The sequence below is a fragment of the Herpailurus yagouaroundi genome, unplaced genomic scaffold (genome assembly GCF_014898765.1).
Source record: "Herpailurus yagouaroundi ecotype Mexico unplaced genomic scaffold, PumYag 140, whole genome shotgun sequence".
Taxonomy (NCBI): domain Eukaryota; kingdom Metazoa; phylum Chordata; class Mammalia; order Carnivora; family Felidae; genus Herpailurus; species Herpailurus yagouaroundi.
This window is the reverse complement of record NW_024412395.1, coordinates 84,240,543-84,252,828: the sequence shown is the minus strand read 5'-3', so window position 1 is coordinate 84,252,828 and position 12,286 is coordinate 84,240,543.

The window sequence follows — 12,286 nt, the reverse complement described above, 5'->3', positions numbered from 1 at the left end:
CTCGAGCAATCTTCTAGGTGGAGTCTACTGGAATTTGGAGCCGGATGCTTTCACATTTCATTAACTGGAAAGGCTCTTCCTGCATATTTCACATGTGCTCAGGACTGGGTTTGAGGAGCTCTGTCTCGAGGAGAGGCACGTAAATTCACAGTGGTCTGGGAGACATGATGACAAAGATGTGTAGGGTGTTGGGCTCGCGCAGGATCCATCCATGTTTAGGGAAAAGGATAGATCAACGACTAGGAGGCAGTGAGCACTGCAAACATTAGGCGTATGTTTAAACACGAATCACTGCAAAAAGGCCGAGGTTAATGTGAACGCCTTTCACTTCCCTAACAGAAAATTGAGCCAACCCGTGCCTCCACCCACAGGCTCGGCGATGCCTGTGTGGTTTCTGTGTGGTCAGAGGCATTAGCTAGGGTCTTGTCCATATCTATTAGGAGGGAGGAAGCCCATTTAGCAAATTAAAATTGTTTTTATTCCCCCAGCTAATTGTTTTTTAATTGTTTAAGTAAAAGGTTTTGGTCTTGATTAGAGGCTTTTAGTAAATTAAATCTGTTCGCGTTTTACAAGTCTAATATTTAGATCATAGAGAGGCAGGAACGGTTAGTGAGGTTTGCTATGACAAGGGTTTTGAAATCTAAATGTTGATGCTGAAGAGGCCTCAGAGATGATCTGGTTCAACACTCTCAGCCGACCACGGAAGGAACAGAGGCCCAGAGAAACGAGCGGATTTGTCAAAGGTCACACAGCTTGAAAGTCGGGAAAGCTCGGCCAGAGCTGCCAAGGTCTGCTATCCTGGGCTGTGCAAGCGTTTTCAGGAGGAATACCTCTAGTCAATACAGAAGGCTTTAATTAAATATTTAACCTCGAAAATAGCCCACACATAGAACAAATGGAGCATGCAGAAACATTAATTAATGCGATTTACACCTTGATGTCCATTGTGCGCCTCACACTTTAATGTAAAGTGGCCGGTGCTTGCTATTTGAGCGGTTGTTAGGGGAAAATTTAACACCCTGTTGAGGATATTGGAGCTAAGTGACCCAAAGAAAGGTACCCACGTAATGTGCATACGCTCCGTAAAATACAAGTGATATCTTCCAGTATACTCTTTGGAACAAATGTGAAACGAAAAAGAAGGTTGTTATGATGCAGAATCTCCCCAAGTACTTTGGAACCCCACAGAAGTCGGTGCAATAATAACAGTTCTTGTGAAGAGGAAAATGATTTTGTGGCCTAATGAAGATGGAAAATACCAGGGGAAGCCAGGGTAACCAGATTTTTTTCTCCTTATTTTCCTCCTCTGCTTCTCTCTCCTTCCTTCTCTCTCTTCCATCCCTCCTTCCTTTTTTTTTCTTTTTTCCTTTCTATTCTTTGTTCCTCTCTCTAGCATCCGGTCACTGGGAGAGTCATGTCGTGCGTCACAGGGGGAGAGCTGTGTGACTCAGCTGGGAGGGCCCCTCCTCGTTTCCTTGCAGGATCTGGGGAAGGCTGGCCTGGGTCACACAAGACATTTCCTTTCATCCAGGATTGGGGCTCACCTGCACTTCCTCACTGCTCTGCCCAAGAAATCCCCGCCTTTCCTCAGATCCCCACATCTCATCTCTTCCCTGTCTGTTTGGGAATGCCTTGGCCTGGAGGTCCTCCCCTCCCCCCTTCCTCTCAGGTCCACCCCCCTCCCTTTGCAGTCAGGCTGCCGTGATTCTTAGGGTTATTTTTAAATTTTTTTTGGTAACATTTATTTATTTTTGAGACAGAGAGAGACAGAGCATGAACGGGGGAGGGGCAGAGAGAGAGGGAGACACCGAGTCGGAAACAGGCTCCAGGCTCTGAGCCATCAGCCCAGAGCCCGACGCGGGGCTCGAACTCAGGGACCGCGAGATCGTGACCTGAGCTAAAGTCGGACGCTCAACCGACTGCGCCACCCAGGCGCCCCCTTAGGGTTATTTTTAAGCTGGAGGACCATGCAGCCTTTCCTAGAGAACAGAGGCACCTCCTGTGTACATTCAGAAAGGGCCACACGCACCTATTTTCCTGGGCATTCAGGTGGAGCCCAGGCCTGCAGCAGCTGCGAATCCCCCAGAAACATGGTGCCTCGTACTCTCTCTCCCGTCTCCCGGACGCATCTCTGAGAGGCCAAGAGTAGACACCAACTTTCCTCTCACTTGTCCAGTCACTTTGGTTATTAACAGCCTTGTAGAAATAAGCTTCCCTGTCTTGAAATATGGAATGACTGAGAACACAGCCGCAGGATTTATTGCTCCACACGGCACGCAGTTATAATTTTTACTTGGCTGCCGCGATGACAAGATTCAGTAAAGCATTAGGCAAGTAAGTCTGAATTACTCGGCTAAAATATGGGCTGTCCCTGGACACTCAGTCCCTCTGAGAGGATACCTGATTAGCCTTGGCCCGTCTGGGGGGCAAGAGGATGTTTGGAGTGTCGTTTCCATTTGGCTGGAAAGGTGGGGGACCAATTTGGCTAAGTCTCTTGGGAGTTTTGGAGGAAGGTGTAAGAAAACGAAAACTGGCCACAGAGCTGTCGCTCACCATCAGTCACTCAGATTTTAGATAAGGACTCTTTCCTTTTTTATTGTCTCTCTCACTTAACCTCTGCCTCGTTTCTTTTCCATCCCCTCTGGGGACAGGAGAGGGGGAGAGGGGGGAAAGAAGGGGAAAGAGTACTTTCTTTTCAAGCCCGTAACCATTGGATTTGAGCCTGTAAATAAAGGTTCAACTGAGAGGGAGCCAGGGTTAGCACAATAAATGCCCACTTGAGCTTATCAGGGGCTCTGTCCCCCACTGGTCAGTCTCCTGGAGCCTCCCTTGAAGAAGCAGCTGCAAAGATCAAACCTTTTAGCTATTTGGTCTCCTGAATCCCATTTGACTTGGCCCCACCATCACCCACTGACATTTGAGATGTGTCTATTTAAAAAGGAAAAGAGAAAAGAGCACAAATAGGAAGGAAAACATATGCTGGAGACGCCATATCCTGCAAGGCAAGAGAAAGAAATATCCTGTGTGTGTGTATGTGTGCACATGTGCGTGCGCACGTGTGTGTGTGTTGGGGTGTGTGTGTGTGTGTGTGTGTGTGTGTGTGTGTGGTTTTTTTGTTTGTTTGTTTTTTGTCTTGGTCTTTTCCTGTCCCTCTGCCTTCACTCTGCCACACTTATTAATATGATGATAAGGATGACTTAAGCGGTCTGAGTTTTTGTAGAAGGCGGGAGGGAGGGGACTTGGAAAATGAATGGACTGAGCCTGCCCCCTGCTTAGTCACAGGACTGTGCTTTGAAGGGTGTCCTGAGGCTCTGGGTTTCTGGCTGGTTGGGTGAGGGAGGTCACTGGAGGAAGTTGGCTGGACGGAGACAAAGACAACAGGCATATCCAACGGAGGAAGGATGTCCTGGACCCAACACGGAATCCCAGACCAAGGGACAGGCTTCTGCAGGCTTGCCATTTGCTGGTCAAGGAACATTAGACGTGCCCGTTGAGAGTCTGTCCACAGGGGATTCTGAATCTCCTGTGGTATCATTTCCGGTGTCTGTAGGTGTTCCAGTCCAGTGCTTTTGAATGTAGGCTCAAATGTAGGGTCTTATTTAGTTGGTCTGGGGTGGGACCTGAGATTCTGCTTTTCTAACAAGCTGCTGGGTGACAATGATGCTTGGATGACAAACGTGCTTGGCACAAATGTAGAGGTGCACAAGGGAGGGGTTGGGGCCTGAAGTCACAACACTGAGGGCACCTAGTGTTCACAAGTGTTAAAAATGCTTTTAGTTATTTGAAGACAGACCCAGGTGGCACTTGATTTTCCCACATTTACTCATATTCAGTACATTGGGCCTGTTGTAACCTTAGAAGAGATGTCTTCCCAATAAGGAGTAATGCATATCACAGCGTTTCTCAAAGTGTTGTTTTTCTGGAATGGCTGCAATAGAGTCACCTCAAGAGCTTCTTAGAACTGTCATTTCTGACGCTTTTACCAGACCTCAGCAGCTCTGGAGGGCTGGGGCATGGGAGGACCCAGAAAATGACAACGATCGAGTTTGCCAGCTGATTCTTGGACACACAGAAGTCGTTGAAGTATAAGGTCCTCATGTCCAATCGCTCTTTTAATCTCAATAGGGTAATAAGCACCACAGGAAAATAGGACATTTGTTTTAAGAAAGTGAAAAATACAGGTAAAACGTATGTATGTGGTCAATAGAGAAATTGAGAAAAGATAAGCCAAAACAAGATGAAATTCATCTATCTACATTATATTTAACATTTTGGTTTATGCTCTTCCAGACATCTTTCCCTATGCATTTTAGGATCAAAATGGAAACATAATTGTAATAAGATGTTAACTTTTTTTTTAACTCCACAATAAGTTGGAAAACTCTTTAAGCCACTACATTTCTCCCATATATTTTAAAGATATCCTATTTGATTTCTTTCTTTAAAATCCATTGTCTATGAGCAACCTCTTTTTTTGTTACTGTTTATTTTTGAGAGACAGAGAGGAGAGAGAGAAAGAGAGAGAGAGAGGATCTGAGAGTAGCAAGCCTGATGTAGGGCTTTAACTCATGAGCTTCAAGATCATGACTTAAGCCGAAGTCAGGTGCTTACCTGACTGAGCCACCCAGGCGCCCCTATGAGTGACCTCTTTTAAACAGTTTCCTTGAGCAAAGTGAAGTACCTTTCTTTCCTTCCTCTCTCCTTCCTCCCATCCTTTTTTTTTTTTTTTTAATTTTACCTTTCAGATCAGGTGACAAAGTAGGTTTGAGAGTTTTGAAATTAGTTTCCCAGGTTCTGTTGGGTCTCACCTGCTGACTTACTGAGTCACCTCAAGAAAGGCTCATCCCTTCTCTGTGCTCTAGTTTCTGCATCTCTACGATAAGGCTAATAATGCTTGCCTTTATCCCACTCACAGAGAGATTTCCAGAGTTACATTAGGATAAAATCTGTGAATCCCCTTGGATTATTGAGAGAGAGAATGATAAGAAAAATTAAAGCACCATTGTTATTTCTTCAGTATTTATCACAGAATTACCAGCTGATGTCCTATAAAACCATTAAAAAAATAAGCCACTTTGAAGGTGTTCACTTCTGTGAATGATACACTTCTCAATTCTCCTTTTAGACATTGGCATGACACTGACTGCAAAAGGACAGCAGACAGGGGGCCCTATTTACAAGCCATGTAATTTAATTCTACTTTCAATCAAGTTTCTAAAACATGGACAAGATAAAGAGCCATATTACAAAGGTACAGGAACAGAGGAAGAGGCAGTAGGAGATGATAGATGGGTAGGTAGGTGGGTAGATAGGCAGACATATATATTGATTTAGGTATATGGACTCTATATGTGTATGTTTATTTATATGTCACATATGTGTGTATATACATAAGCACACATATACATATGTGCATGTATAGATACAGATTTAGTAAAAGGTATTGGCTTACACAGTTGGGGAGGGGGAGGTGACTAAACAAGTCCATAGGGCAGGCAGTCAGGAAGGGAAGGTCACGGGTAAGCTAGAACTCCACAGGCATTGGCTGAAGCTGTTATCCACAGGCGGGAATGTTTTCTTTCTTGGAAGAAAGTCTCAGCCTGCCTTTACGGCCTTTCAACTGATTAATCAAGGGCCACCAGGACAATATCCCTAATTTAAGATCAACTGATTAGGGAATGTAATTACATTTACCCAATCCCCTCACAGCAGTATCTAGATTAGTGTTAGACTGAATGAGTGGGGGCTGTAGTCTAGTCAAGTTGACACATCAAACAGCTATCACACTACACCTCTCGTTAACTTGGCACCCCTATGCATCTCCTTAAACCACACTTAATTCTCCAAATAAAAATCATCACTAAATCGTAGTTCCACCCAACAGGATACAACTATCTGGCATACAATTGAAAACAGTTGTGAAATTTGCACACACCCACTGTCTCTACCACCTTCCACTCTCCCACCTTTTCGCCTTCTCATCGCATCGTTTTCATAACTTGTTAAGCTTCATTTCCTTCAAATCCCTACCACTGATCTTTCCAAGGCCAATATTTCTCTTGGTTCGTTTCCATTATTTTTGTGATAGAAAACCAACCTAATAATAAGGCAACTGCAACCATGTTAATGACTCTCCTTGAAGTATTTTCCCTTAGGAGTAGGTCTCCAATTACAATCACCAGGTCCAGTGCTCAACATTGTTTACATAGTATTTTATTTAATCCCCATGACGACGCTATGATATAGGAATTATTACCTCTATTCTCTGGATGAGGAAACAGAGCCTGAGAGTGGTTGACTCAATTGCCCAAGATCAGTCAGCCAGCAAAAGGCAGAGCTTGGCTTTGTGCTGGGTGCAGTTGTATTCCAAAGACAATGCTCTTAAACCCAACTAAGACATTTTGAGGTTTCCTGTAACAGTAATATTTCTTCAAGGGTGAGCTGTAGAGCACCTATATCAGACTTAACTTCTGTACACCCTAAAAATGCAGATTTCTGGACCAACCCCACACCTAAGGAAATTGCATCTTTAGAGACAGGCCTAGGATTCATCAGTTTTGACAAACTTACCAGGAATGTTTTATGTATTCCGTGTCTGGAGCAGTGCTGAAGTAGGGAGTAAAGGAAAGGATTTTCAAAGATCAATCATCTTAGCTGTTGGTAGGTTTCAATTATTCATGTTGTTGAAAAGAAGCATTATCAAATGTTGGGAACGGCCTTCTAGATGGGCTGGGGCTAACAAGTTGGAAGACTTTCCTAGTTATGCTACCTAGGGAAGTTTCTCACTTTCCTTAGAGCTTTGCAGAATGGCTTCCTACCAGAGCCACATGTCACACGCTCAGAGGACCAATCTCACCACATATACCAGTTGCTGGACACATCCAGACATGACCATGGCATGCTGTTATTACTATCCCCATTGCATCGGATGGACCAATTACAATTCTTGGTAACAAAAATATACACCAGAGATTTAGAAGACCTTCTCATTACCCTGGTTTGGCAGATAAAGGCAAGTGTGGGGGAAGAAAGGAGCCAGAAAAACTCTGAAAGTCATATGATTAAAAAAACAACAACAACAACAACAACAAGAAAAGGGGAGGAGGAAGCTTAGTCTCATTCCCAAGCTAGGTCAATCATTATTCCAAAGTGATTTTTTTTTTTTAATTTTTGTTTTCAACGTTTATTCATTTATTTGGGACAGAGAGAGACAGAGCATGAACGGGGGAGGGGCAGAGAGAGAGGGAGACACAGAATCGGAAACAGGCTCCAGGCTCCGAGCCATCAGCCCAGAGCCCGACGCGGGGCTCGAACTCCCGGACCGCGAGATCGTGACCTGGCTGAAGTCGGACGCTTAACCGACTGCGCCACCCAGGCGCCCCCAAAGTGATTTTTAATCAAATCCAACATATGGTTTTTATTAATTTGGGGGCAATTCCCCTACCATCTAGTGCAATAAAAAAGGATGTTGATATCATAAAAGATTATAGCATCCCTTATCAAGCTAGCAAACAAGAAGTGTAAAATCCAAGATAATGAAATAAGCTGAATTGCCTCATCCTTCCCTCCCTGGTTTTATTGTTATTATTTTTTTTTTATCGCTGAAAGTTCTAAGGGGAAGAGATTCAGAGCTGGGTTATGAATAGATTGTGAGTCAAGTTCATTTCCAGTATGAAGCTGATACCAAGGGCCCAAACTTCTCAATAGCCTCAGTGGGAAGGAAGCAAAGTACTATCTTTAAGCTCTAATTTGCAGGAATGATTCACCCATCCTTAACTTTCTGTTTTCTGAAGATAGGAAAAAAAAAAAAAAATCTGAGCATAGGAGGCTTTAAAAAAAAAAAAAAAGATTTTATTTTTGAGTAATCTCTACACCCAACATGGGGCTTGAACTTACAACCCCAAGATCAAGAGCCGCATGCTCCACCGACTGAGCCAGCCAGGCACCCCAGGAGGTCAGTTGGTGTGATCAACTTTTGCTCCTGTTAGTAGAAGTTCATGCTGCTTTCTCTGGAGCTAAACCTCAGGACAATAGACACCGGCAGATCTCCTATGATAATCCCACCATGAACATTAGGTTCCTCCTCAGGGGAGGCTGGCTAGCAAGGCTTTTTAGCTCTGCCACCGTGAACTTCTGCAACATAGCCTCAGACTCTGACCCATTCAGTCACAGCCTGGAAAAGAGCGAGGGTGGTTCATACAGGAGGTGATGACCCATGACTTCTGGGACTTGCTAATCTATTGTTGAAAGAGACTAGGAGGGAAGGGCAGTGGGAACAGAGCTGATGGGGTGCTTAGGTATGTTGATGCAGGTATCTTATTCATCTTCCTAAACATCCTATGAGGCAGGAATTATTGCCACCAGCTCAAAAAGGAAGACCCTGTGTCTCAGAGAGTTTCAGCAACCCTCTCAAGGTCATAAAACTCATCGGTGGTGGCGTAGAGACTCAAATCCTGGCCTGTTGGACTGGGAAGTGCAGCCTCTTCACATCTACTGGTACCTGCTGAGATGATCACCTCCGCCCGCTGTGGTGAGGCGGGGAGACAGGAGGCAGGTGGCAGAAGGCTCAAGGAGTCCTTCTGTTCCATTTCTGTTCCCACAGCTCTTGGTGCAGCCAGCTTTGGGGAATGGAAGAGGAGTTCGTGTCACCTGCCCGTCTCAGGAGAGCTTGAAATTGGCTTTTCCGTGAGGGAGGCAGGGTAGTATAGAGCTTGCCAAGCTGAAGGAGGCGTTTGTGTGAGCCAGCTCTGTTTCAGAGAAAAATTCTGACCCGCAGAGTTTTTTTTCTGCCAAACTGCACTCCGCAGATTTGCCAATCACTCTGCAGATTTCCATAGCGCAAACATTCAAGAGAAATTACCATAGGTGGGGTAATGTGTAAAGAAGAAATGATCATGCCACATTTTGTGGATGAAGGGGTGTCTTAGCTCCGGCTGCTATAACAAAATACTATAGACTGGGCGGCTTAAACGACAGATATATCTCATAGTTCTGGAATCTAAGAGTCCAAGATCAAGGTGCTGGCGGGTTTGGTTCCTGGTGAGACCCCTCTTCCTGGCTTATGGATGGCTGCCTTCTCATGATGTCCTCACATGGCAGAGAGAAAGCAAGCAAGCTCTGGTCTGTCTTCCTCTTCTTATAAGGAAGTTTTAAGGATGAATAAGGATTAGTCCCATCACGAGGGTCTTACCTCATGACCTCATCTAAACCTAATGAACTCCCAAAGGTCTCACCTCCAAATACCATCATATTGAGCGTTAGGGCTCCACCGTATGAATTCTAGGGAGGAGAGAACACAGACTGTCAGTCTATAACAGGGATTCAGTCTCTGCATCAATGAGAGGAGGTTGGCCATTTTCTGTTCTCCTGATCTAATCCATGGGAGGCATGGCGGGGAGGGGTCTGACTGCAAAGGAACAGCGTCTGAGGATCAAGGTGACAGAGACAGAGCTTCCCCTCCACTTGTGCTGCTCTTGAATTGCTTTGCACCGAAGGGGAGTCCTCACGGATCCTTTTCAGTGGGCTCTAAGAAAAGCTCACAGGGATTTTTTTTTTTTTTTTTCAGTTGAATGAATTGCTGTTTCAGGCCTTAGTACCCGGGCACATAAAAAAAATCTTTTCCTGTCATTCTTAAGTAATTTTTCCAACCTTGACGCCTGGAATAGAAGAGATTCCTTGCAACCTCAGCATCCTGTTTCTAAAAGTTGAGAAGCATCTCAGGATAGTTCATGGGATGCCCTGTGATACGGGGTATGTGGCACGTGGAAAAAAAAATAACGATGAAGAAGCACTTCTTAGATTAAAATGCAAGAGAAAAGCAGACACCATAGATAGAGTTTGGCAGACGAGAGGTTTCTCACTAATAGGGCTAACAATTTAGAAGCGAATGTCATCAATTGTAATATAGGTTTACTTTTCATCTAATGAATTTTAATGGCAGCTTTCACCATGAACTCCAGGAATCCATAAGAAACAAGAAAACCTGCCTGGAAACTTATTTGATGGTCGCTAAAGCAAAGTCTCTAGTATTATCCCAGCTCCATTTCTAAAACACATTATTTTCTCACAAAACATTTGTAGCACAAAGAATATTCATCATATTGCTTGTACTCAGTGCAACCTGAATGCAGGCTCTCTTTGAGAAGTCTTATTTTTCTGCATAGCGTATTTTGTTATTCAAATGATGAAGCATATTTTGCAGGGAGTTTTAGAGGCAGATTTTGTTCTGGAAAATGGTGCAGCATTTCCATTTCTCACATCTTATTTATTTATTTAAACGTTTATTTATTTTTGGGACAGAGACAGAGCATGAACGGGGGAGGGGCAGAGAGAGAGGGAGTCACAGAATCGGAAGCAGGCTCCAGGCTCCGAGCCATCAGCCCAGAGCCTGACGCGGGGCTTGAACTCACGGACCGCGAGATCGTAACCTGAGCTGAAGTCGGACGCTTAACCGACTGAGCCACCCAGGCGCCCCCCATTTCTCACATCTTTACGTAACTGGTTTCTTATTAGCAGATGTAATGTGTGTTTGACAAACCAGCCCTGTAATCCATCCTTGCAAGCAGTGGGCTGTGGTGTATTTCCAAATCTCTAATTAGGAGGCTATACCTTCCCCAGGAAGAAGGTAAAACGGACAGGCGTTTTTCAAGATCTTGACTTCTGGCATTAAATTTTGATTCGAAATACAGACCCTTGTCACCTGAAAGTGATCTCTACCCTTGACTTAACTTCCAGGTCGAAACCCGTTTTCCCAACAAGGCCGTGTTCCCCATTAGCCATGCTGGAGAAAGGCTGGGCCACACAAGCCCACACTGACCCCAGCTCACCTGACTGTAGAGGTTTGCCTGAGGTGAGGAAACCCCAAAGCTTTCCTTTTTATTCTCTTTTTAAGTGGAATTTTTGCCATTAGAAGGTGGTGTTTTGCGTTCATCAAATAGCAAAAATCATGGGGCTGCAAGCCAGGTACTTTCGAGAGAGGCGAGCTGTATGATACCTCATACAGACGTTGCCCTGTTTCTCCCTACTGTGCCAAGCTCTAGCCCTTATTCTCATAGATCCCGCACGATGCCTCTAACTAGCAGGACTGTTGCACTGCACAACTGTAGGAGGTGCTGTTCACATCATATTCTGTATGGATGGCCCTCCAGGGCTTAGGTGAGCGTTGCCGCCTGAGTTGTATATCAGAGCAGTGCTACCAGCGAAATTGAAACAAAGTCAGTCACACCATCAGGCAAGAAAACCTTCTCCCAGAAATCTTCGTGGTTCCGCATGGTTGTGGGATTCCCACCGTCCCTGGTGAGCAGGTCCTCAACCCTTCTCTAAGGCCCCTGAAGCTATGCCTCTGGATGCTGCTCCAGGTCCCATTATTTTGTATTAGTTTTTTATTGCTGCTATAACAAATTGTCACAAATCTAATAGCTCGATCCAAGTTTATTATTTTATAGTCCTGTAGGTCACAAGTCCAGTATGAGTCTTATCAGACTAAAATGTACGCCCGCTGTGTTCCTTTCCAACAGCTCCAGGGGAGAATCCATTTTCTTGCTCATTCAGGTGTTGGCAGAATTCAGTTCCATGCTATTACAGGATTAAGATTTCCATTTTCTCATTGGCTGTCTGCCCCTGGATGCCTCTTCTGGTCCTAACATGTAGATTCCCGCACCTCAGAGCAGTAACAGATCATCGACCCTTCTCATCCCACCATCTCTGCTTTCCACCATTGAATTTCTGTCTCATCGCAGTCCTCTGCTTTAAAGACTCATATGATTGGATTGGACCCACCTGGATAACGCGGAATAATCTCCGCATCTCAAGGCTCTTAACCTTAATCACATCTGCAAAATCCTTTTTGTCAAGTAAGTAACATATTCATGGTTTTCTAGGATGAGGACAAGGCCATCTTTGGGTGCCCATTCTTCGGCCTACCATGTTATTGACTTAACTATTTTGCCTTTTCAACTGGTTAAACACTAAAGCCAATTATTTATTGAGAATCTACTGTGTTTTAGACAATTTTAACTAACTGCTACTGTTTTTTTTCCATCCACAGACATATATATCCTCATTTAATCCTTTCAGTGACCCTATGAGGTAATATTGGAGTCAGCCAAGAGTGCGATCAGCTGCAAGTAATGGAAACCCCAGCCAATGCTACTTTATTGTTTTAAAATAAAAAAAGGAGCAATATAGCAGCTCACTTAAGCCTTCAGGATCCCCAGACTCTTTCTATCTTTGCTGACAGGTAGAAGGCCGTAGTAATTACCAGCATGGGCCTTGCATCATGGGTTTG